Source organism: Vicugna pacos, chromosome 35 (assembly GCF_048564905.1).
Source record: "Vicugna pacos chromosome 35, VicPac4, whole genome shotgun sequence".
Classification (NCBI taxonomy): Eukaryota; Metazoa; Chordata; class Mammalia; order Artiodactyla; family Camelidae; genus Vicugna; species Vicugna pacos.
In genome coordinates, this window is record NC_133021.1 from 7,329,982 (window position 1) to 7,355,787 (window position 25,806).

General features: G+C 42.1%; 1 long non-coding RNA gene across 1 annotated transcript; it reads right to left on the reverse strand.

Moving 5' to 3' along the window:
- Positions 1–524: 524 nt before the first annotated feature.
- On the reverse strand, positions 525–25,756 carry LOC140691497 (uncharacterized). Its single transcript, XR_012067198.1, has 6 exons — positions 25,486–25,756; positions 4,163–4,348; positions 3,469–3,611; positions 2,215–2,275; positions 1,461–1,685; positions 525–789 (listed from the first exon to the last, which is right to left on the reverse strand). It is a non-coding gene; the product is annotated as an uncharacterized lncRNA (long non-coding RNA).
- Positions 25,757–25,806: the final 50 nt, after the last annotated feature.

Below are 25,806 nucleotides of genomic sequence, written 5' to 3' on the forward strand. Positions count from 1 at the left end.
GCAAAGGACAAAAGGGATCATTCACTTTTTAAAAGTCAGATGGCTAATGAGTGAAAAATGCTCAATACCACACTGGTCATAAAGTGCAAACTAAAACAATGAAAATCATTTTGCTCATCATATTGGCAAATATTTTTAAAAGATATTCTAGCTAGTGTCCATCTTTGAGACAACAAACTGTGAGCGATCTTTTGGAGGACGACATGTCAATGGATATGTAAACCCTGGAAAACGTGTGTACACACAGGCTGAACTTCACTTTTAGGAATCGTTTCATTTACAAAAAGAATCAGTTCAAATAGATGTACTCATCAGAGAATTTACACAGCACTGTTTACATTGGTGGGAAGAAAAGCTGAAGTGGAATCATACCCACGGATAGAGAATTGGTTACATAAGTTATTCTACATCTTTTCATTCCCCACAGGAGAAGGAATTTCTAGATTCACTTGAAAGGAGCCTGTGATTTATGTAGTTGTCACATCCAAGGACTAAATTTCCAGAAACCTTAACTAAAGGAATACTTATACAAGATCACAGGAATGTTTGTACAAGAAGGATGCCAGTCAGACACCCTTTCTGACAGTGGAAAATGGAGAAAACTTAAGTGTCCACCATCAAGACAATGATGCGGTAAATCACGGTGAGCTGTGGCCACTAAAGTTCCGGTGTTTCGGCGTGGTCCAAGGCCTTGTCCACAGTTCTCTCCCACGAAAGGTGTCCTTACACAAGAGACCAAACCTGCACATCAGGAGACCACTCTACTCTATCTGAAAGGACCGGGTGAGTCTGGAGGGAGAGGATGTCTGTGATATATACCTGAGTGAATAAACCGAGCTGCAGAAAACATATAGTATGGCCTTATTTTTCAATAAAGCATATATACACACACATAGACATAGATTTCTCATATACGTTTATGTATGTGTATATATATATATGACATAGGCATAAAGGTCATGAAATATATACTCCACATTGTCAGCAGTTTTTACTCTCAGGAAAAAAGGGGAAGGGAAGTAGGGGACTTTCGGTACCACCACAGTTCTCTTTTCAGTATTCCAGTTAAGTTTACTTGGAATATAAAAGTTTACTTAAGTACAAAGTAAAATGGACGAGGACTCCACAAGACAGAATGCTATAATGGTCATTAAAAATCATGCCAGCGGAGATAGAATACTGTAAAAAATTGTCATAAGCTGAATGGAAAATGGAGGTCTCCACACAGCAAACAGGCACACAGTGCTTGCTGGTTTTTATGACAGAGGTAATACACACTGATGAAAAGAACAGAAAATAGATTTTAAAGTGTTAATTATTATCTCTGAATACTGGGAACAGGATAGACCCTTTTGACCCTTTTTTCAGAATTTTATATTAAATACACATTATTTTTCATCTGAAAAATGCATTTTTAGATGTCTAGTAACACACATTGGAAAAAATACATGAGTACTTACAGAAACAAATAACTAGGAGACACCGAAGCACCGTCACACAGTGCAGAATGGGTGATCCTGAATAACACCGCGCAGTTACATAAGGACTCAAAAATTGAAAGCACCCGCTGTAACAGGGCGCGTCCCCCTTCCATTTGTCAGTTGTGTCTTCAGGGCTGAGGCAGTTCTGAGCACGGCCAGTGTCAGTGCTGGTGTCTGGATGGATGCCACTGGAGGTGAAGGCACCTGCAAGCCGAGAGGAAGAACAGAAATCATCCTCTGCTTTTTCTGTCTTGTTTCTTTTCTCTTTTAAAGAGAGGCGGAAATAAGATAAACTGAATCTTCCCTACTGAAATTTCAGTATTGAAACAGTTTTTATATTGTTCACAACTTATATTCTGCCTATAACTGTCTTTTCAACAAAGCATTATATTTATTAAATGTTAATTAACTCAGTTAATTAACTACCTGTTGAAACCTATTAAAGAACATGAAATGCACTACGTGAAAGCACCACACCTGCAGTGACTAGCACAGCTGTTTTGACGGCAGTGCAGTCAGCCCCCACCATCACGTGGCCCTGAGCTCCTGATGCTGGGAAGAGAGCACGCTGCTTCCTCAGGCGGAGAGAAATGGTAAAAGTATTTTCTGAAATCTACAGCACTGACAAAACATAACTGCTTAATCCCAGGCTCCTTTGAGGCTGTCATTTTCCGTTTCTGGCCAACACCCGTCAATGAGCAGAACCACCCCATTCCCGAGTCATGGGACTCACGTGGGCAGCAGTTTTGGAGAAATTTCCAGGTATAGAATGTAAACCAACTATACATAAAACTCTGAAAAAGAAAAGATGCAATAATCTGATTTTGGAAGACACTCAATATATTCTCCTAAGCCTTAGTAGTTGGAAAGTCTGGGCTTCTCCTAAGCCACTTATTTATTTCACAGACAGTAAGCATCTCCCACAAACCCTGTTTCCCTGTGTCTGCTGGGAGCCTCAGGCATATTGATGCTGTCTATCTTATAAGGCACAAGGCAGAGGCGTGTGTCTCACGCCTGCAAATCTCACACAGGCTCAACTGCAAGCCTCACTGTCTGAAATTGGCCCCATTTTCTCACCTGTTTATTTGGTATCTGTTCTTCTGTAAGCTGCCTGAAGTGCTTCTTGGAACAAGTCAGAAGAATGAGTGGGTAGAGAAATGGACAGATGGACAGGTGAGAGATGGGCAGACAAACAGGGAGACTCCAAGAGAAGGGGAGCAAACAAAATTTCCTATGCAAAACCCTCTTCTAGTCAGGGAAGAAAACCACCACAAAGAAGTGTGAAGAGGCAGGTGGCTTAGGACTGTTTCCTGGATTCCATGAAATGTCACACCAAGAGATGAGAGGGTAGAAGTATAAATAATAAAAGATAAAAAGCATGCATGTTTGAAAAATATATCTACATTATGTACTTTCTAAAGAATAGATTCAAATCAGCAAGGCCCAATAACCCAATTCTTGGGTATTTACAGAAGTGAGAATCCCATCTCCAATCCACAAGGCATCCCTTCGGAGCACTGAGAGTCTACACGGTGTGGTCATAAAGGCATCACCGCAAAAGCTGTGCTATCCTGCACTTACGAGGAACGAGCAGGTGTGCTCGGGCTGCCCACTCACGTCATTTACACCCCACAGCACCTCTACGGGGTAGGGATGCCTAGCGAACCCCATCTCTGCAGGACAGAAAACAAGTCCAAGAGAGGCTAAGCCGATCTACCATTTCTCCATCTCACAGGACTTGTCACTCCAGAGCAGGAATCGAACTCGGACCCACGTTTGTAACCACAGTACTACCGTAATTTATGTGCTTTTTGTGTGTATAATACATTTGTTTCTGGCATGAAAGGATATTTAATAAATGATCGGTTGTCTTGTCTATCTCATTAGCTCTCAATCTTTATATTTTTGAATTGTACCCTTCCCCTGGAGAAATGAACGGAAAGAGCGGTGGTCAGAATGAGGTGGGGCTCCATTCTTTATCTGTTACCTCATCTCATCCAAGTCCCCAACCAGGGAGAAGGAGCAAAGGTTTTCTTCATTTTTAATGAGAGGGCTCCAGTGATGGTGACTTACTCAACTCCAAAACCGAGTCTGGGGGAAGGGCACATGAAGCAACGAGAGCAGTATCACCTGTAGGAAGGCGAAAAGAGCTCAGGGGATGGCTCAATGGGTCAGCCTGATTTAATTTCAATCGATAATACAATAACACACTCTAAAAAATCTAGCATGCAATGGATTTGCTCTTTCTTGACATCTAGCAAGTTTCCACAGCCCACATGTAACATTATCATGAACTAGTGAAAGGATGAGTCCACAGACAAGAAAAATCAATGCCACAGGCACGCTGAAACCCAGGCTGGAAGAAAGGAAGGGAAAGGGCATAGTTAAGAAGAGAGGAAAGTCTGGGAAAAAGACATCATCACAAGGACTCTCAAGCATCATCCAGCAATCATATAATCATTCTTTCAAGAGAGAGTTACTTAGGTCCTATTTTGTGCGAGATTTTACAAAGGGCAAAGAGAGACCGCAGCGTCCATGGTGGCAGCAAGTTGCGGGGCTATAATACAATTCTAATCCTGGTACCTTGCACACTTGTCCTCAGTATAAAGGCAAAAAATAAATAAAATAATACTATGTAAACCATACACATTGCTGAAATAAATTAAAGAATACCTAAATACCTGGAAAGACACACCACGCAGATTCCTGGATCAGATGACAGCATTCTTGGGATGGCAGTGCTCTCCAGAGCGATGCATACATACAACGTGGTCTCGATCACAATCCCAGCGGGCTCCTCTGCAGTAACTGACTAGCTGCTGCTACAATTCATATGGGAATTCGAGGGTCTCAGTAACCAAAACGTACTTGAAAGAGAAGTACAACGTGAGAGGACTTGTAATTCTCAATTTCAAACCTTACATCTGTATCTCCAAGTGAGATTAGAGGCCATTTTTAAGTTATTATTTTGTTTATCCTTATTTTCTAAATTCTGTACAACAAATATACCTGTTAGAATATGAAAAATAAAAAGTAAGTTATCTTTTAAAACATGAACACCGATTCATTCATTGGGAAAAAATTATTTTAACTCTAAAGAAGTAAACAAATATCTAGTGAAAAAGGACTACTTAAAACAAGTGTGCATTTACAATTTTCATAAATTGAAAACTGAAAAGCACAAACACATCAAGTTTCTAGGGAGACTGGTGAAACATATTAACAATTATTTTAAAAATTCTTATTGAAAAATGAAAACTCAAGAAAGGGAAATTCGTGATTTACAGCCAACTGCAAACACATGGAAAGCAAAGGCCTAGAAATCACAGTTCCTTTAACTCTGCTACTAACGGAATAGGAGAGGAAATTCCTCACTGAGGGGACAGTGGAATCCCATCCATAAGATAGAATACACAGTACAAACTGCAGTAATATCGGGAGTGAAAAACTTAGAAGAATTCTGAAGTTATAACATTGCTGAAAAACTATAAAAAACACTGACAGGCAGATTAAAACACACAGTCATATATATTATATAGAAACATATGTAGTCTGCTCCCATGTTGCATAGAAATACAAACATATTTGTTCATTTATGGGCACTTATGACTTTATTCCTGGTAGAATATTTCAACTAAATCAAATAATCAATATAACACTCCTCTTGTCAAATCTACTTGATAAGTTACTCTGCTATGTAACCATAAAGTGTCTAAGATAGATCTAAAATTAGTGGAAAAGAGCTTTGTATGGCTTCTTGAATTCTTCTCAAATTTCCAAGCTTAATTTTAAAATAGATCTGAGCAGTATTTCTATATTATCTTTTCCCTTGTGAAATGAACAACACAGTCTGTTGTCAAAATTCTGTGCTTACAAATATTCACGAGCACAGTATCCTCACAAAACTGCTGGACAGCAAAGCACTATCCAGACACTGTGACCAAATAAATGAAACACAAGGAAGACAGTGACCCTATTCTGGAGGGCTTATCGTCTGTGTCAACACTAGGGTTTTTACTTGATTGGTTTGATTGGGTAGCAAAATAAAATCAATCAAGTACTTTCTTCTTTGAGCGTTCTGTAAGTCATGACTGTTTTTAGTGTCATGAGCAGGAAAGACTTAAGCATGACTTGATTAGGTCAACTAGCAACAATCATCACTGGAGAGTGAGTAATATAGAAGTTAACTGATAGCAATGCTTCTGCCTACATGAGCCCTATAATAAATCTACACCGACATCCGAAAGGAAAATAAGGAGATGAGGTCCCTAATGAGAAAAAAAACTAACAAGAAATCAAAAAAGGAAAGATGTTTTCATTAATGATTCCAGGCAGTAGTGGAGCATGGTGGTGAAGATCACATATTCTGGGGAAAAACATGAGGGGTCTGAACTCCCACAGCACTGGGTAGCTGTGACACTGATATTTCAGTGAAATTTTCTGCACCTCAGTCTCCTATCCAAAGACGGGGGAAAACAACCGCACCCATCTCCTAGACTGTTTCTACAAATTTAGATATTTTATACATAAAAGCTTAAATAAAATACTTCAGATTTAAAATAATACCCCAAAACACATGGAACAAAGAAAACAGAGATAAATTGGAGTTCATCAAAATTTAAAACTTTGCTTCAAAGGGCACCATTCAGAAAGTGAAAAAACAACACACTAGAGAAAATTTTTTCAAATCATTTATCTCATAAGGAATTTGTATCTCCAAATGAAGAAAAAAAACCCCTACAACTCAACAATAAAAAGGCAACTCAATTAAAAAATTAATAAATGTTCTGAAAAGGTATTTTTCAAGAAAAACATAGAAATGTCCAATAAGCACAATGAAATGATGTTCAATAGCATTAGCTGTAAGGAAAATCAAGTGAAAACCACTAGGAGAAGCCGCTTCACACTCACAACAATAGGTTATAATAAAAAAAATGGTAACAAGCACTAATGAGGACACAGAGGAAGTGGAGCGCACAGCCCTTGCTGGTGAGGACGTAACACAGCGTGGCCACTTTGGAAAACAGCCTGGCAGGGCCTCAGAGAGTTGAACATTTCGTTTCTGACTTACCCAGCAATTCTGCTCTCTGGGCACACATGAAAGAGAACTGAAAACAGATATCCACATAAAAAATCCCACATGAGTGTCCACGGCGACATTACTCATCACAGCCAAAAAGCAGAAACAACCCAAATGCCTATCACCTGGTGAATGGGTAAACAGAGGGGCCCAGCCATACAGTGGAATGTTATTCAGCAATAGCAAAGCATAGAATAGTGACTCAGGCCACAACATGGACAAACATTGAAAACGTTACTCAGTGTGAAAGTAGTCGGTCACAATAGACGGTTCCACTTACATGAAGTGACTCGATTTACATGAAATGTCCAGCACAGGCAAATCCACAGAGAGAAAAGTGGCTCCTTGGGGCTGGGGGAGGATGGGGAAGATGGGAATGTCTGCTTATGCATACGGGGCATCCTGTTGGGGGGATGAAAATGTTCTAAGATTGAATGGGATGCACAATTCTGGGCATAGAGTAAAAACCGATGTACATTTTAATGGGTGAATTGTATTAAAACTGTTAAGAACAAAAGCATCTCGGGGCAGTACCTTCCAGAGTAAATGCAAATTGCTAACTTTTATTAGAGGAAAAAGAAACTGCCCTCAGCATGAAAGCAGGAGATCAGCAAATGTGAGTTAACCGAAATTGGACAAGAGCATTTCACTTGAAACAGTTGCTGAGTGTACACGAAATATTCAGAAATAGGAGAATCACCTTGACATCACGAAGAAGCATTCTGCTTCAAATGCAGATCAAGGATTCGGCAAGCCCTGCTGCCAGAAATGAGCAGAGAAGAATCCTGATTCATAAAACTAGCACCAGAGCCAACAAGGAAATGGTGGTGAGGAAAGCAGGCGGCGAATATCTGGAAGAGTTTGCTACAAATATTTTCTCCACCGAAAATTTAAAAATAAAATGAAAGTGATGAAATGCTGTGTTGACATCACGTGAATGGGCTTCCTTCGGTGCTCGACTGTTCTGTAACCCAGATTGATAGACTCAGGAGAATCAGCATGGCTCCTGGGGGTCCCCAAAGGACTGCCCACCAGCACGCTGACCACCATCACATCTGCCAGGGTTGAATTGCAGGGAAGAGACCAAGTTCTGAAAGGTACCGGAAATGTTGACAAGGGAAGAAAAGGATGAGTTTAGTCCTGGGACAGAGGCAGTGTGAGCAGAGGCCAGAAGGCTGCAGGTGAACTGCAGTAGACCTGGGGCAGGAAGGGATCACGGGGGAGCATATCTCAATTCTCTTCTGTCTCTCCCTCCGGTAGGAGAGATAAAGCCTGCATCCTTCTCACCTGGAACTGTGGGTTCTGGCTGGCAGAAGTCTTACCGACACGGAATGATTATTCAAGACTCTGTGGAAAAAGTCAAGAAATCGAGAGGGAGTAGGGAGCCATCTCCATGAGCCTCTCAAATGTTCCCATATTTATTGTGTATAATCAAAGGAAAAATTCGTTAACAGTTGTGAGATAGTAAGGAGGAAATTCGGGAAAGACAGGATGAGGCAGAGATTGTAGAATATACAATGAGTACAAAGGATTAGTGTATGTTTAGGGAAGTCATGGGGTGAGGGGAACAAGATACACTTTTAGATATGTTCATGACAAAGCACACCACCAGACCAGCCAGGTCTTTATTTTGAGGATAATAGACTAACAACACACAAGCCCAGCGTTTATAGCTGAGGGTCTCACCTTGCTTTGCAACCAGCAGAGTGCTACCTAAAACCTCAACTACACAAGCAAAGCATTGTCTCTGCTTTTTAAGGAAAGGAGACTGGAGTGAAGATGCACAGGAACTTGCTTGCAAAGCAGTACCAAAGCATATTTTTTCTTCTTAAAGTTCAGAGGCGACTGTGCTGTGTTATAATTTGTTAACCCAATCATGGGCTCCCACATGGAACCATTATGGAGGACACCCTAGGATGACTAATCCTGGATGTGGGTCTCTTCCTGCCATCTTCAGCCACTCTAGCAGGGTCTACGCACATCCGAGAATAACGATCCTACGGAACCACCCACTCTCTTAACTCCTGATGCTTGAAACTTAATTTTAGCTCTACACAACTTTCCGTAGAAAAGTTTCAGAAATAAAAGATATAATATTCCTTTTATATCTCATCATATTACTGATTTTTCTGATTGCTCTCTGCTGCTTCTACTTGGTAAAGCACCTCATTCTGCAGCTGAATTCAGTAATTTCCGTTGTGCATTTCTAGCCAGTTTGGGCTCGCTAAATTCTATTGGTCAAATATCGATATACTTAATTGATTTCTTTGTTCATCAATTTCAGCCAGGAGGAGAGGGAGTGTCACTCTTTTCCTCAGCCCACCCTCAACACTTTTCTCATCAACTCAGGCCTCCTGAAAACAAAACAAAGTATTTTTTTCCCTTCTACTCTTTCCACAAACACAACAGGAAACATCAGTCTGGAGAAAGTATTCAACACAAATTTTAAAACAAAAATCTATAAACCTGAAGCAACTCCATCTCCGAATCATGATACACAATGACATGAGAGTAATTGTGTCAGGCACAAAGCATGAGGGAGCCTGACTACCTGATTTCTATTCTTCAAAGGAAGGAAGATTTTCGTATTTTTTTATTATCATTCTTGGTCATTGTTTCTGATTATGCCAAAAAATAGTTTATGAAATAATTATGCACTGCAATAACAGATTTTTAATGTATCAATTTTAGAAGGCATTCAGAGGGGATAGGAAAACCCACCTCTGTAAAAAATGTAAAATTTCTTCCCCTGTTAAGAACACGTATACAAAATGCAACAGAGAATTCAAATTCTTGTGGAGAGGATCAAAACCACAGAATCAAAGCAAAGTCATTACAATGAGTCAATTTAAATTTCACTGGACAAACATGCTCAATGCATACAAATAATTTTAAAGGCACACTGCAAACCATTCACTTAATGATCTGCAGGCTAGAGGAAGAATTTCCCTCTTGAACAGACAACAGAAATCAGTAGGTTGTCCCACCAAACCAGAAGCAGAGAACAATCAGGTTTTTAACAGTTTTGATAAATCAGCATGTTCTAAAGATCAAAATCCAGAAATTTTAAACATTCATTCAAACCACAATGAAACAAGCACTTAAAGAAAAAAAAAAACACAAAGAATCTAAGCACAGAGGTCATTTAGATAGATCAATGAGAATTTCTTGTACCGCTGGAAGAAAGAACAGGCTATAACCTTTTACTTGAAAAATAAAACTTCTTTTAAAGATAAATGCTAAAACATATTTCATCTTTCATGTTGCCTTAAAAAATCTGAGGTACTTGTATCTGATCAGAAAAGCAATTCTGAGTAATATTATGTTACAATTCAGTGCCAGTTTGCTCTAGAAGAAAAGAGAAAAGTTACTATTTCTCATTCTGCACAGTTTAAAGAACCTCCCTGTCTCTATATCCTCCCATTTCCTAAGCTCAACCTCCCTAACCCTTCTGAAACAAGTATGAGAAAGTCTTATTCCCAACATGCCAAATGACAAAAGAATATCAATTTATTTATGTAAATATATGCCTACACCTTGAAATGGAGGAGAAAGTTATCAGAAGTCTATATGGAACTTCTTTCTATCTTCCTGATATCACACACACAAACGTTCACACAGACACAGACACATACCCCCTGGATTACTGAGCACTTCACAAGCTTAGTACTTACAACTTGTAGAAGATAACTTTGTAGTTAATTTAAAATACAAAACTTTCAGCTTTTGAAAGTCTTCATCATCTGCTAAACCATCCAAATATCAAAGAGACCCAATTAGCCTTCTCTGTAGAATGTAATTTCCCTTGATGGCAAAACAGACCCTAAGAAGTACTGGATCAAAGATTCGTGTTTATCACTACCTATGATCGTTTTTAAGCACATTAACAGATTCAGAAATGTATGTCTCATCAACATTTATTCCTATTGAAATAGCATACGTGTTCAATTGTCTATACAGTGACTAGGTCCCATGATGGTGTTTAAGAGCTATTTTGTGTATAGCAATATTTATATTCAAGTGCAGAAAAGGAGAGTGTGTTTTACTCAGTTGTAGAGCACCTGCATAGCATGCACAATGTCCTGGCTTCAGTCCCCAGTACCTCCAAAAAAATAAATAAACTAAGTGCATATTTAAAAATAAGAATAGTGCAGCCACTATGGAAGACAGTGTGGAGATTCCTCAAAAGACTAGGAATAGACTTACCATATGACCCAGGAATCCCACTCCTGGGCTTGTACCCAGAAGGAAAATTACTTCAGGATGACACCTGCACCCCAATGTTCATAGCAGCATTATTTACAATAGCCAAAACTTGGAAACTACCTAAATGTCCATCAACAGGTGACTGGATAAAGAAGATGTGGTATATTTATACAATGGAATACTTCTCAGCCATAAAAACCGACAACATAATGCCATTTGCAGCAACATGGATGCTCCTAGAGAATGTCATTCTAAGTGAAGTAAGCCAGAAAGAGAAATAAAAATACCATATGAGATCGCTCATATGCGGAATCTAAAAAACAAAAACAAACAAAAACAAAGCATAAATACAGGACAGAAATAGACTCATGGACCGAGAATACAGACTTGTGGTTACCGGGGGGGGGGGGTAGAGGGTGGGAAGGGATAGACTGGGATTTCAAAATTGTAGAATAAATAAACAAGATTACACTGTATAGCACTGGGAAATATACACAAAATGTTATGATAAATCACAGAGAAAAAAATGTGACAATGAGTGTGTATATGTCCATGAATGACTGAAAAATTGTGCTGAACACTGGAATTTGACACAACACTGTAAAATGATTATGAATCAATAAAAAATGTAAAAAAAAAGAATAAACACAGGGAAATATACACAAAATGTTATGATAAATCACAGAGAAAAAAATGTGACAATGAGTGTGTATATTTCCATGAATGAATGAAAAATTGTGCTGAACACTGGAATTTGACACAACACTGTAAAATGATTATAAATCAATAAAAAATGTTAAAAAATAAAAATAAAAATAAATAAACAAAGTTGCAAAACAAAAAAATAAGAATAAAGTTATAAAAAAACGCAGACTAAAAACCACTGCAACCTAGGTACTACAATTATACTAAAAAAACAAGTGTTTCTATCAAATATTCACTATATGCCAATCACAGAGACAACCACAAGTCACCCCTGAAGCTTCACGTGTGATTCTCAACAACCCTACTAAGTAGACACGGATGAGAAACCCGGCTCTGCGGATGAGGAGACGGAGCTCAGAGGAGCCGGGGACGCTGACCGTCTTACTCCGTGTGACACCGCGTCAGCCCAGGGCAAGCGCTGACAGTGCTGCACTGAGGGGACACCCAGCTGCATGGACCCTTGGGGTACTGGGGAGTCCCAGAAAACACTAAAAATTTTTCAGTGAAAAACCAGCTCAAATATATTACACTGTGCCGCATCCCTTAAACAGGGAACGTGAACGAGACCTTTTTGATGCGTCCATGTTCTTTCTGCCATCATCAGTTACTTGCCCTCACTGCGTCACCAGTGATGATCTGGACCCCATATGAAGTGCACTCAGATGGCAGAGCTTTTAATGCTGTTTTATGAAGTTTGTAAGACTCTGTCTATGCCTCACACTGGTGGTCATCCATCACTTCTCACCAGTGTGGACGTACCACCTGAAATCATTCCTTTCTGCTTTTTAAAATCCCTTCATCTACTCCAGACTTTTCAATAGCAAAGAAGCAGCTAAACCACAGACAGTGGACAGCTTTTCACCAAATGGACTCGAACAGCCCATCTGACTACCTGGAAGCCCTTTTCTTCTATTAAACCCACTTCCAGGTACTTCATCATTTTCTGATTGGTTAACTGGGCCTCTGACTGGCCTACTCAGAGAGCTCCCAACCTCACATCCAGGGGTGGGAGAGGACCCTGCTGTTGGGGGAAATCAGTGAGGAAGGTGGACATCCTTCAGCCACGTCTGCATGGGTAGAAGTGCCACAGCGTGCTCAGAAATTATACCGTCATCACACCTGGGCTCCCATGGACTGGTTTCACATTAACCAAAGTCATGAGACACTGATGCAAGAAAACCAGAAACTTAGCTTATTAATGTAACAGAAGACGTGAATCTATGAACCAGACTGAAATATCAGAGTTCAACCATGAGTACATTTTCTCCTCCACTGCCCAATAACGGGCAGGCAGTCACATGGCAAGCATGGACAGAAACGGAGCAGGAAGGGTTTCTAGATTAACTCAATGAACTAAATTTCTATTATACGAACAGATCTACTGCCCAGAAGACAATTAACGCCAATCACGGTGCACTCTCCGTGGACAGCGGCAAGACATGACTATGAGCACCCATGTAACTCTCCTTTCCCTGTCCTTTATAGGCTAACTGATGCACAGAGGTACAAAGATTCAGGGATGCTGATAACGCTAAACACAAAAAGCCCATCTCTGGGAACCTCAAAACCAGACAGCCAGGGTTTAAATACCAGCTCTGCCAATTACTACTTCTGTGATTTTGCCAACTTAATTACCCTCTGTGTGCCTCAATTTCCACACTATAAAACTGGGATAACAATCAAACCTTCCTTACTCGCTTGTTGAGAAGATTGAAGGATTCATTTCTGTAAAATGCTCAGAAAAGAATGTAGCACATTTTGGGTGTTCAACAAATGTCAACTTAATATCAAAGTGATTTACAAGTCTCCCCTCTAATCATCTTATGTGTTTCCTGGCTAGCCTAAGTCCCAAAGAACATCCTTATTTCTCCTTTTATAAACAATTGGGGAGTACCCTTATGTTCCACCCCACCACCTGTTTAAACTGAGGGAGGGGATGCCTCCTAACCACTCTTTTGGGCCATGGAGAGTGCTTCTCCCTTCACACCCCTGGCCCCTGGCCCACAGCTAGCACTCATCACACTAACAGAGTGAGGTGTGAGTCCGGGGAGACAAGCGGGGCATGTGAAACCCTTCCTTTCACTCCAGTGTTGGTCACCATTGGGAAGCACGCGGGATGCTCAGCTCCATGTCAGGAAAGCTCTGTGCATGAAAGGGCAGGTCTTCTCAAGGGAAGGCTCGCTGTGGCCCAGAGCTACATGGGACAGGGTGAGTCTGTACTTCTGGGACACAGTATCATGACACGCATTTTGCCACAGCCTTGAAGTTCATGAAGAACGTGGCTTCATCAGTAACAAAGAAGACATTTATCGCCTGTCTACTCTTTTGTGTCATCTCTCAGTTGGCTGCTGGAGACAACATGTGTATAAGTATTGGATCTCCTTAAGCCCCAAAATATATGAAGCAACAAATAATTCTGTGGCTTAACATTGGTTCAGGGCGACTGTGTAACTGTCCTGACTCTGCTGATGCTAAATTATGGGTATAGGAACTATGGAACCTCCTCAAATATCTTTCATCATAAAAACAGCTCTTCTTATTTTCCTGTTTCTTAGTAATTGCCAAAGACTCCCAAATGATGGCTTCACACAAAACAGCAGCTAAAGTTTAAGAGCCCTCTTGACATACACACTGTGGTAAACACTGCACATAATTTCTAATTCTCACAATTCTACAATTCATATATGAATGTCCCCATCTCACAGACGAGGGAAAAACTCAAAACGAACTGTCTCAGGCTCACGTGGCTCAGTGGCAGCACGTGCAACCAAACCCAAGTCAAAAAACTACACCCCTTCGTATATGTACCAAATCTCCTACCACCAATTAACACACAGCGGCGGGGTCAAAACTCAGGGAACTCAATACACTTTTCACCTTTAAGGTCGTCCAGATGCCGCTTCTAGCTGTTTTATAAAATCCCGGCTCACTGGTTTCTAACACTAGAAGAAAAGCCCGATTTTCCCATTGCTTGCACAGCAAGTCTGAAATGTTCACAGTGAGATGACAGAATAAATCTAAGATATAAGCAGAATAACTTTTCCAGGTAGACACACATAAAAGACATTGGGCTCTTCTGAAGCATTAAGTAAAGAAATCAAAATAAAATAAAGTTATTTAAGCCTTCTTTTACAAACAGGAATGTTAAGACTGTAAGAAGGTGCAACAGTGCCACCTATGGCTAAAATGACCTTCCAGGTTGCCGGGAAAGATGCAACACAAAAATTGCCTGTAGGATCAGAAAGGAGAATCAGATAACTAAAAGCTTATGTAGCATATACTGCACTTTGATTCGGGGGAAGGGAGGGATATTCAGTATTTAATTTGATACTGCTAATACTCCTGAATATAAACAGAAGACATAGGCTCATGGAAACTCATCTTAGAAGAGGAAAGAATCCAGTTCAGCCACTTCATTTTACAGGAGGGGAAACTGAGACATGGAATGTGTCCTCCTGGCAATCAGCAGCAAAGGCATCCTAGGCCTCATGTCTTGCACTGTAGCAAAAACCAACAGATCTGTACTACGCCTATGTTCATAAAAGTCACGTTTGTATTTTTCCAACAGTAGGTTATCTAATATCTTGCAAAATACTTCTCAAAGATCCAGGATATCATACAAGTTTGTCGACATACAAAAATATTTATTTACATAATAAAACAGCATGAGCTTTATTCTCTCTATTAAAAAAGTAATGTGTCAAATCAATGTTTTGATATTTTAAACCTGTTAAGAGTGTAGAAAAAAATCAAAATTTTCTTTAATCACAAAAGAGAGGAGCTTATTCCCTGAAAATGATCAATGTGGATTTTACTAAACTTAATTGATCTGGTCAGAATCCCACGAATTTAAATATCTGAGTGGATGGTTACACGGCAACATAAATTCTGATTTGTAACAATACATATTCTGTGTAAATAATCTTCAAGGTCATCTGATTAAGGCAATTTAACTAGTCCCTGTCTCACTAGAATGATACAGATTTCATTAAAACTTCATACTACACCAAAAAAAAAAAATGAATCCTTGTTACTTTAAACCATATTCAAATATATCATACATATACATATTAAATATGCATCAGAAATAAGTGACACTCTTTAGTATTCAGAGTTGATCAATCTAAAATATCTGTCATTGTGACAGCACTTTTATTAAGCACCTCTTGTGTTCTTTGTATACAAGGCGTCTAACTCTCACAGTCAGACAAATTAAACAATATTACTAAAATTTCACAAATGAGGAAATGTACTTAAGCCATGAAAACAACTTACATATTCATCAACAGGAAAGAAAAGAGTAAAGACTTTACTTACAATATTCACTGACAATCTTTTCTTCCATATTAAGACTACATAAAACCAATTCAGTCTTTGTAAGTATTTCTGTCAATAAGGGCCACTAGAGAAAAACAAGTAACATCAATAGCAGTGGTTGGACTTTCAGAGCCCACTTCTCTTTTGCACTATAATTATTTTTAATGTTATGTTTTTAGTGCTTACAGAGCACTAAAATATAAAATTAACTTTTTAAGTAATTACCTGAGAATTATAAATTTGTGAAAATAAACAATTGTAATTTCTGCCACTCTGTCTCACCTTCTCAATGGTGTCTCTCCTTTGAAGGCATCATCAAGCTGAGATCACTAAACTCGGCCATTTATGGAGTCACAGGTGTTTGGGTAACCACTTAACGGGAGGCTGATTAGAGGAGCAATTAAGAAAGCATCCTGTGCAGCCTGGGTTCCAGCACCGAGCTAGCCACAGCCTGCTGCATGTAATTTGGGACAAGCTGCTCCATCTCTCAATCCCTCAGCTGCAAAAAAGGAGACACTGATACCTACAATCAAACACCTGCTATGAACTAAAACATGAGGAAAGCATTTTAACCTTAGGTAGGTGTCCACTCACAGCGAGTTTGGTCATTATGATGATGAGGATGCCTGTTAATAAATTAAGCTAGACCACAAAGGAGAAATCACCTTAAAGGAGAAACATTTTAAGTCAATGAGCATTTCTTTTTGGATGGATTGCACAATATTCTATTGATTTTTTTAATAAACCAAATTTTGTCCATTAATTATAGATTTACAGGTTCATGGACAAGTCTCCAGAAAAAGAATTAGAGGCCTCTAAACTCTGTAAATTAAGAAAGTAAATTAAAAAAAAATCAGGGAGGAGGTTATACCTCATGTGGGAGAGTATGTGCTTAGCATGCATGAGGCACTCAGTTCAGTCCCCAGTAACTCCATTTAAAAACTTTGTTTTTTAAGAAATGGGGAATTAAAGCAAAAAGATGGAGGAATACAGACTTTTTTAGAGACTCATCTCAGATTTAAGATGGGGAAGATACCATCTATTTCTCAGAGGAAATTTTGAGGACTATGTAAACTGGATCTGAGATATCTAGTTCTTTAACATTATTCATGAATTCATATTACCAAGTCATAAACTACCTGATAATCAACAGTGGTGATACTGATCATAACAGCTGCCATCACGGATCGAGCTCCGGCTAGGACTGCTCTGTTCTGACATCTCTGCCCCTCAGGCCTCACCAGGCTGAGAGCACTAAACTAGGTCATTCATGAGCACCTCGTGTAAGTCCTCCATTTGTGCTTCTGACTCTCCCCTCACCAGCTCCTCTGAGGGAAGCACTGTTATCATCTTACCCACTCACAGATAAGGCGACTGAGGCACAGAGGCTAATCCCGTTCCAGGTCACATTGGCATTAAAGGACGTCTGTATTTCTGCTGTTTTGCTTTTGACAAAGGAATCTGAGATATCAATTCAAGGCAGACTGTTAAATAATCAAGTCTGTCAGGTCTTCACCTCAAAGAGCAGATACTATAAATTCCTGATGTAGGATGAGGCTGCCGCCACAAACTGACTCAGCTTGAAATTAATATCCAAGATGAAGCAGCGGATACACGTAAATATTCACGATTGTCAAGTCTGCTCACGGGTCTGGGCCCTTCACTGCCTGAACGGGGGTGAAATCCCCACCCGTGTCTGGGAGAGATGCACGGTGCTTCCCGGGCTCAAACAGGCTTCACGGGCTATTTCCTCCCACAGACTGGCTTCAACGATTAAAAGCTCTCAAGGTTTTTACATCATGAAAAACAAAAAGACATTTCTGCAGATGGAGCACTTTCTTAGGCTTAAATCTTTTTTTGCCTACACTCACCCAGGGGGAAAAAAGAAACATGACTCTGCAAAGTCTCTGACCCTCACCACTCACAGGAGTAGAACAGCCACAGCAGAAGATGGCTCTTCACATTGCAGGATGAGAACAAAATAAAGATGCCCCAACAACAGGCACTCCCAGACACAGCGCTCAGCAGTCTTCTGCACAATCACGGTTGTGTAGCACCCATCACCTTCTATTTCCAGAACACTTCATCACCCCTAAAGAATCCGCCTATCACTAGCAGTCACTCCCTAATCCCCCTCCAACCAGCCCCTTCCAGCCATCACCTGCTCTCTGCCTCTGCATGTGCCTTTTCTGGGCATTTCAGATCACTGAAATCAACAATATTTGACCGTTTGTGTCTGCTTCCTTTCAATTAACAAGCTGTTATCAAGGCTTGTATATTTTGAAGTGGTATCAGCATCTCTTTCTTTTTTTTTTTTTGAAAACGTTAAAGATTATTAGAAGGTGGTAAGCACTATCAAAAAGAGTAGAGTGGAGCATAAGTGATTGGGTTTCAAAGGGAAAAGTGTGGGTTGAACAGTCAGGGTGGACTTCCAAAAACAGGTGGCCTTTTTCATTTTCCTCTTTTTTTTTTCTTTTTTATTCACTCTTACGTGTGAATAATCTTCCACTACATGGAGATACTACATTCTGTTCATCCATTCAGCAGCTATTTATGGACGAGTTCCAGAAAAATGAGTGTAAGAGTTGACTAGCATGGATGGCATTTAAGCAAAGGGCAAAATGTGCTTTCAAAAAAAAGCCAACAAACAGAGGCACAAGGAAATTCAGTGCGTTTCTGAGCAAAGTGCTTGCTTGCTTCGGCAGGACTACCGTGCAGGACTGTGGCGGATATTGGCAGGAGTCACGGTGTGGGAGAAACATGAGAAGACTCCCCACTGCAAGTAGCTCAGACAATTCTCCTCCCTCATCCTGTATTGTTAGAGCAATGTTTCTAGGTTACTCTTATTTCAAGTAATAGCACTTTAACTGCACATCTGATCATCTCCATCAGACCACCTTTCCTCCAAGCAACAGAAAAGCATTCAATGACCTGAGTAGCTCCAGGACATAATGGTGATGGATTAGGGAGTCCTGCAGCATTCCAGCCTGCAGGCACAAACCCCACATGTGCCCTGGTGATGTCCAGAAAATAAAATGCATGGAAATATCTCACTGTTTTTACACGACATCTGCCCTCAATTTGCCCCTAAATCATGCTCGCAAAGCACTAATCAACCCTCTCAATACAAAAATAAAAAAGCTAAGAAGGCAAATTTAGGCTCTTTCATTGAAAACCAGCAACCATCACTGCCAGTATCTGAGCTGGAATGCTCCTGACTTTGAAAACCACTGCACAGTTACTTTTCAAGCGTAAAACTCATATATGTATTCCATGTAGATGATATTGCAGTAGGATTTTTCTTTTCAAAATTTCCAGTTGCAACATTAGCACAAGAAAGTTTATGTATAGGCTTTAAAAAAATCAATTATCCTCCACTTTCTTAATTTTGAACTAATTATTATTTTATAAATGTGGCTATGCTGCGTATTATAAACCGTTTTATTTCTGAAAACAAGACCTTTATGACCTCACTATTTCAGAGAAAACTTTAACGATTCTTTGAGAGGTGGGGCCTGGGGCGCCCACTATCAGCTCTTTAAATACTGACAAGGATGTGCTATTAAGTAATGCAAAGGCTCTAACTCCACATTAGCTCAGAAAGCAAAGAAACTACACCAAAGACTTCCTTAAATATTTTATATATTTCTATTCTTTTGAAAATTAAAGTTCTTAAATGATATGATTTTTTTGAAAAAGACAACAGCTGTATTAAATTTCCTCTCACCAAGAAAGCAATCTTTATGAAGTAAAAAACCCCTATGGAAATCGAAATGACAGGACGTTTCTAGCTAAGTGAACATCCAGATATGAACACAAACCTAAATCCTATCAGATCTCACTCGAAGGAGCTCTACAAAGTCCTGGGCAACCCTGGAAATTAGCTCTTTTGTTCCAAATGTTGGCTGAGCTAAGATCATCACACTAGGCAGGGAAGGAGAGAAGAGGAAAATCCACCTGGCGGCCTCCATCAGTTTTCTTCCAGCCACAAAATGCCTCTAGGTCGGCCCGCTAACAAGTCCCCCAATAAGGAAAGCCGGCATCCACACTGCCCCTGCCATCCCCAAGTAGCCCCGATGCCCATATCCCAGCCTGTGAATGGTCTTCTAATGATCCCCCAGTTGGTGGCACCCACCCCCTCTTCCCCGCTATACAAACACAGAGAGCCACGGCAGCCTTCCCAAATCACAAATTTGATTACATCAACCCCCACTTCAAGCCCTTTAGAGGCTCCCTGTTAGAGTTCTAGCCCCACCCCAGACCCTGCTCGCCCATCCTCACCTAAGTACACAGGTCCCCAGTGACCACAGGGGCCCCTGACCTGCTCCTACTTCCCACTTGCTCCAGTCTCATTTTGACTGTTTCCCAAGGAAGCCTTCCCTCCCTCCAACCTCCACAATTTGTTCCTCTCTTCCTAGAACATTCTAGGCTAAGTCAACTTCTGACAATGCTAAGCTCTCAAGAAGCAAATACATTTTGCTTACTAATGTGGCTACACGCTCTCTCCCCTAGACTCACAGAAGTGCACGTGTAATGTATAAATGAATGACCGGTTGGGTCTCAAAGGGACAGACATACCTGCTCTCGCCCGTCCCGATCCTTCGGTCTGTAGAATATCAGAAGCAAAACCAGAAGTACCTTTCCTGAGGGTCACTTCTGTTGACACCCTTCACTGCCTACTGTGTCAGTTCTAGTAAAACTCAACTTCTTCCAAAGCCCTACATCCCGGACTCTCTCCAGTGTCCTCCCCAGCAGGGGCTCCCTCCACCCTGGACCGCACAGGGCACTCTCCACGGGTGCCCACGCCAAAAGCCTCCAGGCCTCTGCCCGGGCTGCACCTGCGATCTGAGACACATTCTTGACTCCTTCTCCTGGCTGACTCTTACTCTGTCCTCACAACAGAATGTAGAGCCCATTTCTTCCAGGAATTCCTCTCCGATAATGTCCTTCAGGTCTTGTCTGGTCTCTATCTATAGCAGCAGTACATGGTGACCAACTGGGTGTTTGCCCGCTCCTTTGAGACCACGAACACTTGGGAACCACGTGGGAAGGAGTGAGAGATTACAAGACGGTTGAGGGAAGCAAAAAGCAGAAATCACAGTCCAAGTCCCAAATTCAAGGATACTTTCTCAGAAAAAAGTATAAACTATTTCACACGTGTGCAATTTGGCTACTATTTTTGTGGCTTGTGGACAGCAAGAACTTGGTGTTCTAGTCCAAAACCTAGGTTACATGCAAAGAAATGTATATATTCATATCCAAAGGAAACCAGAGCTGCTCAACAACAGTTTGCAGTTAGAACTGAAAGGAACTTTGATAAAGGCAATCTCTCTCTCTCTCTCTTCTTTCTTTTCTGGCATCATATAATTTTAGAAGTATTTGCATGACTAACAGATGGCTACAGCCCGTGATTCTGCACTGGAGTGTTTGGGGCTGAGGAAGACCAGATTACATTCACTCTGTAAATGCAATCACACCAACACACTGATAGGTGCCGTGGTGGTGAAGCTGATGTTCCAAAGCAGGCAACCTTATTCGGTAAGAGAACTCTAAATAGAAAGGAAGAAATGCAATGTCCTATACTGAATTTCATTTGCTATATGGGCCATTAACTGATAGTATATCTTGACTAATGAAACCCAAAAATAAATTGTCAATGTCGGTTTTCTTCATCTGACCATTTTATGCTAACATCGGATATTAAATCCTCACTCCATACGGAAGCTCAGGCCTATGCTGCAGCACAGTTACACCCCGTGGAAGAAAGCCGACCAAGGGAGAATTGGAGAGTTTCCCTTTAGAAGCTGCGAAGTGTGGTTTTACACCTGTATATCATTTGCAACCACATCATCGACAATGGAGTTAGACGTTACCTCTGTGGGGCAAAAAGCACTGCATGCTTCAGAACCATCAAAGAACGCTGAGCTTTGTGAAACAGTCCTGAGGCACTTAAATCATACTTTTTCTGAAAGGCTCCAAATCTGACCCACTTCACCATTCCAGGTATAACAGGGAAGTACTGGAAACAGTAGAGAGAACATGCCCTTGAAGTCTGACAAGGCTCTGCTTGAATCCTGCTACAGCATTTATCAACCGCTAAACAAACCAATTCCTTAACCCCTCTGAGAAGGCTTCCCAATCCCCAAAAGGGAGCTGTCAGCGCCCACCTGGGAGTCATGGATGTGAATGAAACACGCAAGTAGGGCGGCCGACTGCTACCTGACACGGGGCCTGGCTAGTTTCCCTCCGCTGCCCTTCTGCCCCTTTAAACTTGCACTGATCCCCCTGGTAAGGATCAAGTCCCCGGAACAGACTGCCCGTATCTTCTGTGTATCCCTAGATACATGACTTACACTTAGGAGGCCAGAAAAACAACTGCCTCCTCCCAAGTCACTAACAATATTCTTAAGAGTCTGGGTATTTTTAACTCTATTTTTCAGGGAGACTATTCCAGAACTTTCCAAGCACCATTCTCCAGGTTGGCTCCCCTCCCAATGCCCATCCTTCTTACCTCAGATCCTCTGTCTGACTGCCTCCTGTTCATGGGAAAGCGAGTCTGGTAGGGTGGGGACTCCCTAGGCCTCCCTCCCTCCCTCACAGGTGACTGTGAATACCTTCTCCCCACTCCAACTCCAGCTTCTGAGGATTCTAACCTTCCGTATCCTGCAGCCTCTGCACCTTCCTAAGACGCACACGTGGCCAAGACTCTCCCTTTGGATTTCTTTCTGGCTGGCCCTGCTGACCCCCAGGCCCCTTAAGGATAAATGGGATTGCTCTGAAAATGACAAACGCCGCTGGCTGACACACCAAAGCTGCATGGTCTGGGCTTTCCTCCAACCGAGGCACAGCCCTCCCCTCCCTCAGCCTCAGTCTGCAGCTCTCGAGATGATCTAATTCACATGCAAGGCTGTGAACACCAGCTAAGAATGACGACTCCCAACTTGTATCTCTAGTCCAGCTCCTTCACCTGAGCCCCAGTCTCATAGAGCCGAGTGCCTCTTTGAAGTCCTAACTTGGATGAAAAATGGCATCTTAAAAATGCCTCATGTCCACCATTTACTCTGGAATTCGATTCCTGGCAGGTACCTCCCAGACTCCCCATTTTAGTAACAGCCTCAGCACCCACCTAGTTGTCTCAGGTCACATTCAATTTCCACTCTTCCCTCCCCCCGGCCCTGCCCTGCAATCAGTCCTGTTATTTTCGCCAATAAGCTGATCTCAAGTGTGGTTTTGCAGGGACCATGGCCGGAAACACACAAGCTCACAGCATGGTTCACTAACAGTCCGCCGTAGGGTGCTCCCTGGAGGGGGAGGCATCTCCTGCCGCTGGTCACCTCAGAAGGCACTGGATTCTCACACAGGAGGCCCAGGAGAAGGGACTCAAGATTTTCCCGTGGTCTGAGCTTTGAAGGGCCCGAGGTCTGGGGGAGCTCCTAATTAGCAGACACACTTGCCAGTGAGCAAATGAGGATGGGGGAACCCACGCAAGGCTGTAATCACTCCAACTCCTGGGCTCTCGGGAGCCACGGGAAAGACCTGTGTCCAGTGTACAGCCCAGCCATCACAGATCCCAGCCTGCATTTGCCAACCCGGACAGCCTAGACTCCATCTACTTGCGACACTTACTTCTGTTCTGTTCCCCACCCAGAATGTGATGGACTCATTCAGATATTCTGGCCTGTCTCAAGCGAGACAAATTCAGTGAAAAATGAAGTGTCCACATTTGGACCAGAGCATGAAAGGAGAAACAAGGCCTCATGGTCAGCATGATGGTGGTGGCCAAACCCTTCCACCGGGTGAGATGAACCATGGTGAGGGTGAGAATCCAGGGTCCTAGGTCGGCCAAATCATCTTCCTTCACGGTTGTCTGGGGTGTTGGAGACTGACTACCACAAACTAACGACACGGCTGTCAGTGGTGGATGTCAGCTGCAACAGAAACGGATTCAACTCTTTACTGCCAACATGGGTTAAAAGTAAAGGCCGGGGCAGGGAGGTCTGCACGGCTGCTGAGGCAAACCACAGACCCAGCTCTGAATGCCCACTGGCTGGAGCAGAGAGGAAGCTACGGCCCTTTTAGCTGTCCCTGTGTCCAACAGATCCAGGTGAGCCAGCTACTTAGGAGAAGGTCATGTTGTCCTGATACCCAGAAAAACCAGCCTCGTAAAGGGAACAAATAGTGTCATGGATTTTAGACCCAATTCTGCCCCTTTATGAAGGCAAAGTAAAGTAAATGGCACGGGGAAGTTGAATGCAAAAAAAAAATTTAAAGAACCAAACGGTGACCGCTTCCTCCAACAGCGTCCCCTGCAGCTGTCACCTCCGTGGCGGCCACTTCCTCACCAGTGACCGCCGGCCATGAAGCGCCGTCACGCACGTCACACAGCGACAGCCAGGAACCGCGTGCCGAGCACGTTTGTGTAAAAGCAGGAATCGAGCAAAATGCTGCAGAGTTTGACCTTACAATTTTAAATACTCCATGAAAAGAATCCCTGAGCAGCCGACTAAATCAATTCGCATCTTACTTCTTCAAAACAATCAAACAAATTTAATAAGGGCGCATTTGTCACCAAATAAAAGGAGGACCAAACAGGTCCCTCAAAGCAAGGATTTTAACAGGTATCTAACACCAGTGGGTAATGTGCTAACAAAGCAAATATTCCAAAACATTAGAAAATACAAAATGACTAGGATAATACATGGATCAAGACAGATATTAAGATTTTGCTTTTTAAAGCGATGGAGACAGTATGGAGGGCAATCTGGCTATTTCCAATGGAGGGTGTGCACAGCCCACATTTTCAGATGCAACAACATGCTCCCTGGGCAGTACAAATGAAAAAGGAATAAAGAAAAAGGAAAAGAGGAACAAGAGAAAATTAGAAACACACAAGAACAAAAATGATTTTGACAGCATGTACAAGAATTTACGTGAGTGTGTGAGGCCAGGGACGAGGGGATGGTGAGACCCACCCTCACCCCCTGCTCCAGGGAAAGCAGGGACCTGAGGGGAGCGGCGCTGCCGGGGGACCACAACGTGGTCAGCGCCCCTAACCAAAATTCCACCTACAAGCTTCAAGGCAGCTTTTGAGCTACAAATTGTGGTCGCATTTCAGTCTGGACCGTTTTACTCACTTCCACCAAGAGTAGCAGGAGAGAATTAGGCTCTGCTCCTGTACTAAAGAATTGTTTAAATAATTAATGACTGTGGAATACTAAAAGCAACAATGGGGTAAAAGTGACTGGAGGAGAATTTGCTTGACCCGAGCTCACTGGCCGCGTTATCTCACTGACGTTCAGAAGCTGGCTGAGCCCTTATGGTACCAGAACAGACAGACCCAAAAGGAGGGAGGTTTAATGCGCTGCTGTATTTCGATACTGGGAGCCATGCCTGGTACACGAGGTTCTGGGTAAACAATGGGGACAGTGTTAACCACTGTGGGCTAATTACACATCCGGATACTCCGCCAAGTCCCAAGGGCAGACTTCAAAAGACAAAAACAATCTGGCATTCTCTGGTGGGGCTGCAGACTCAGAGACAAGCATTTGTTGAGCAAAAATATCACCAGTGCCTCCTATGACAAAAGAGGAGGCACTGGCGTGGGGGCTGGGGCAGGGCTCCAGGCTTCCACTGCTCACTCACCAGTCTGTCCAGGGGGAGAAGTGGTCCCTGCTTATGTTGCACCGATGCACCTACCTTGACTAATGCCTGGGGCCTCAGCAGGTGTTGACAGGAGAGGTGAACGGAGCCAGACTTGGTGTAGCACGGTGCTGGCAGCTATGCCCTCAGCAGTGCCCAGGCTCCTATACATGCCAGCTCATCTTAAGAAGCAGATGGGGAGTGCGGGCATGTAGATCACAGGGCCCTGAGAGGACAAGTACAGATCATGGCTACAGCATGCCTCTCCCCTTCCTTAAGTCATAGAGGTATGTCTGGGAGGAACAGAAAATTCATCCAGAGCCCGCTACATTGTCTCTCGCAGGTGGGACTCGTGTCCCCAGGGCTTCTCACTCACAG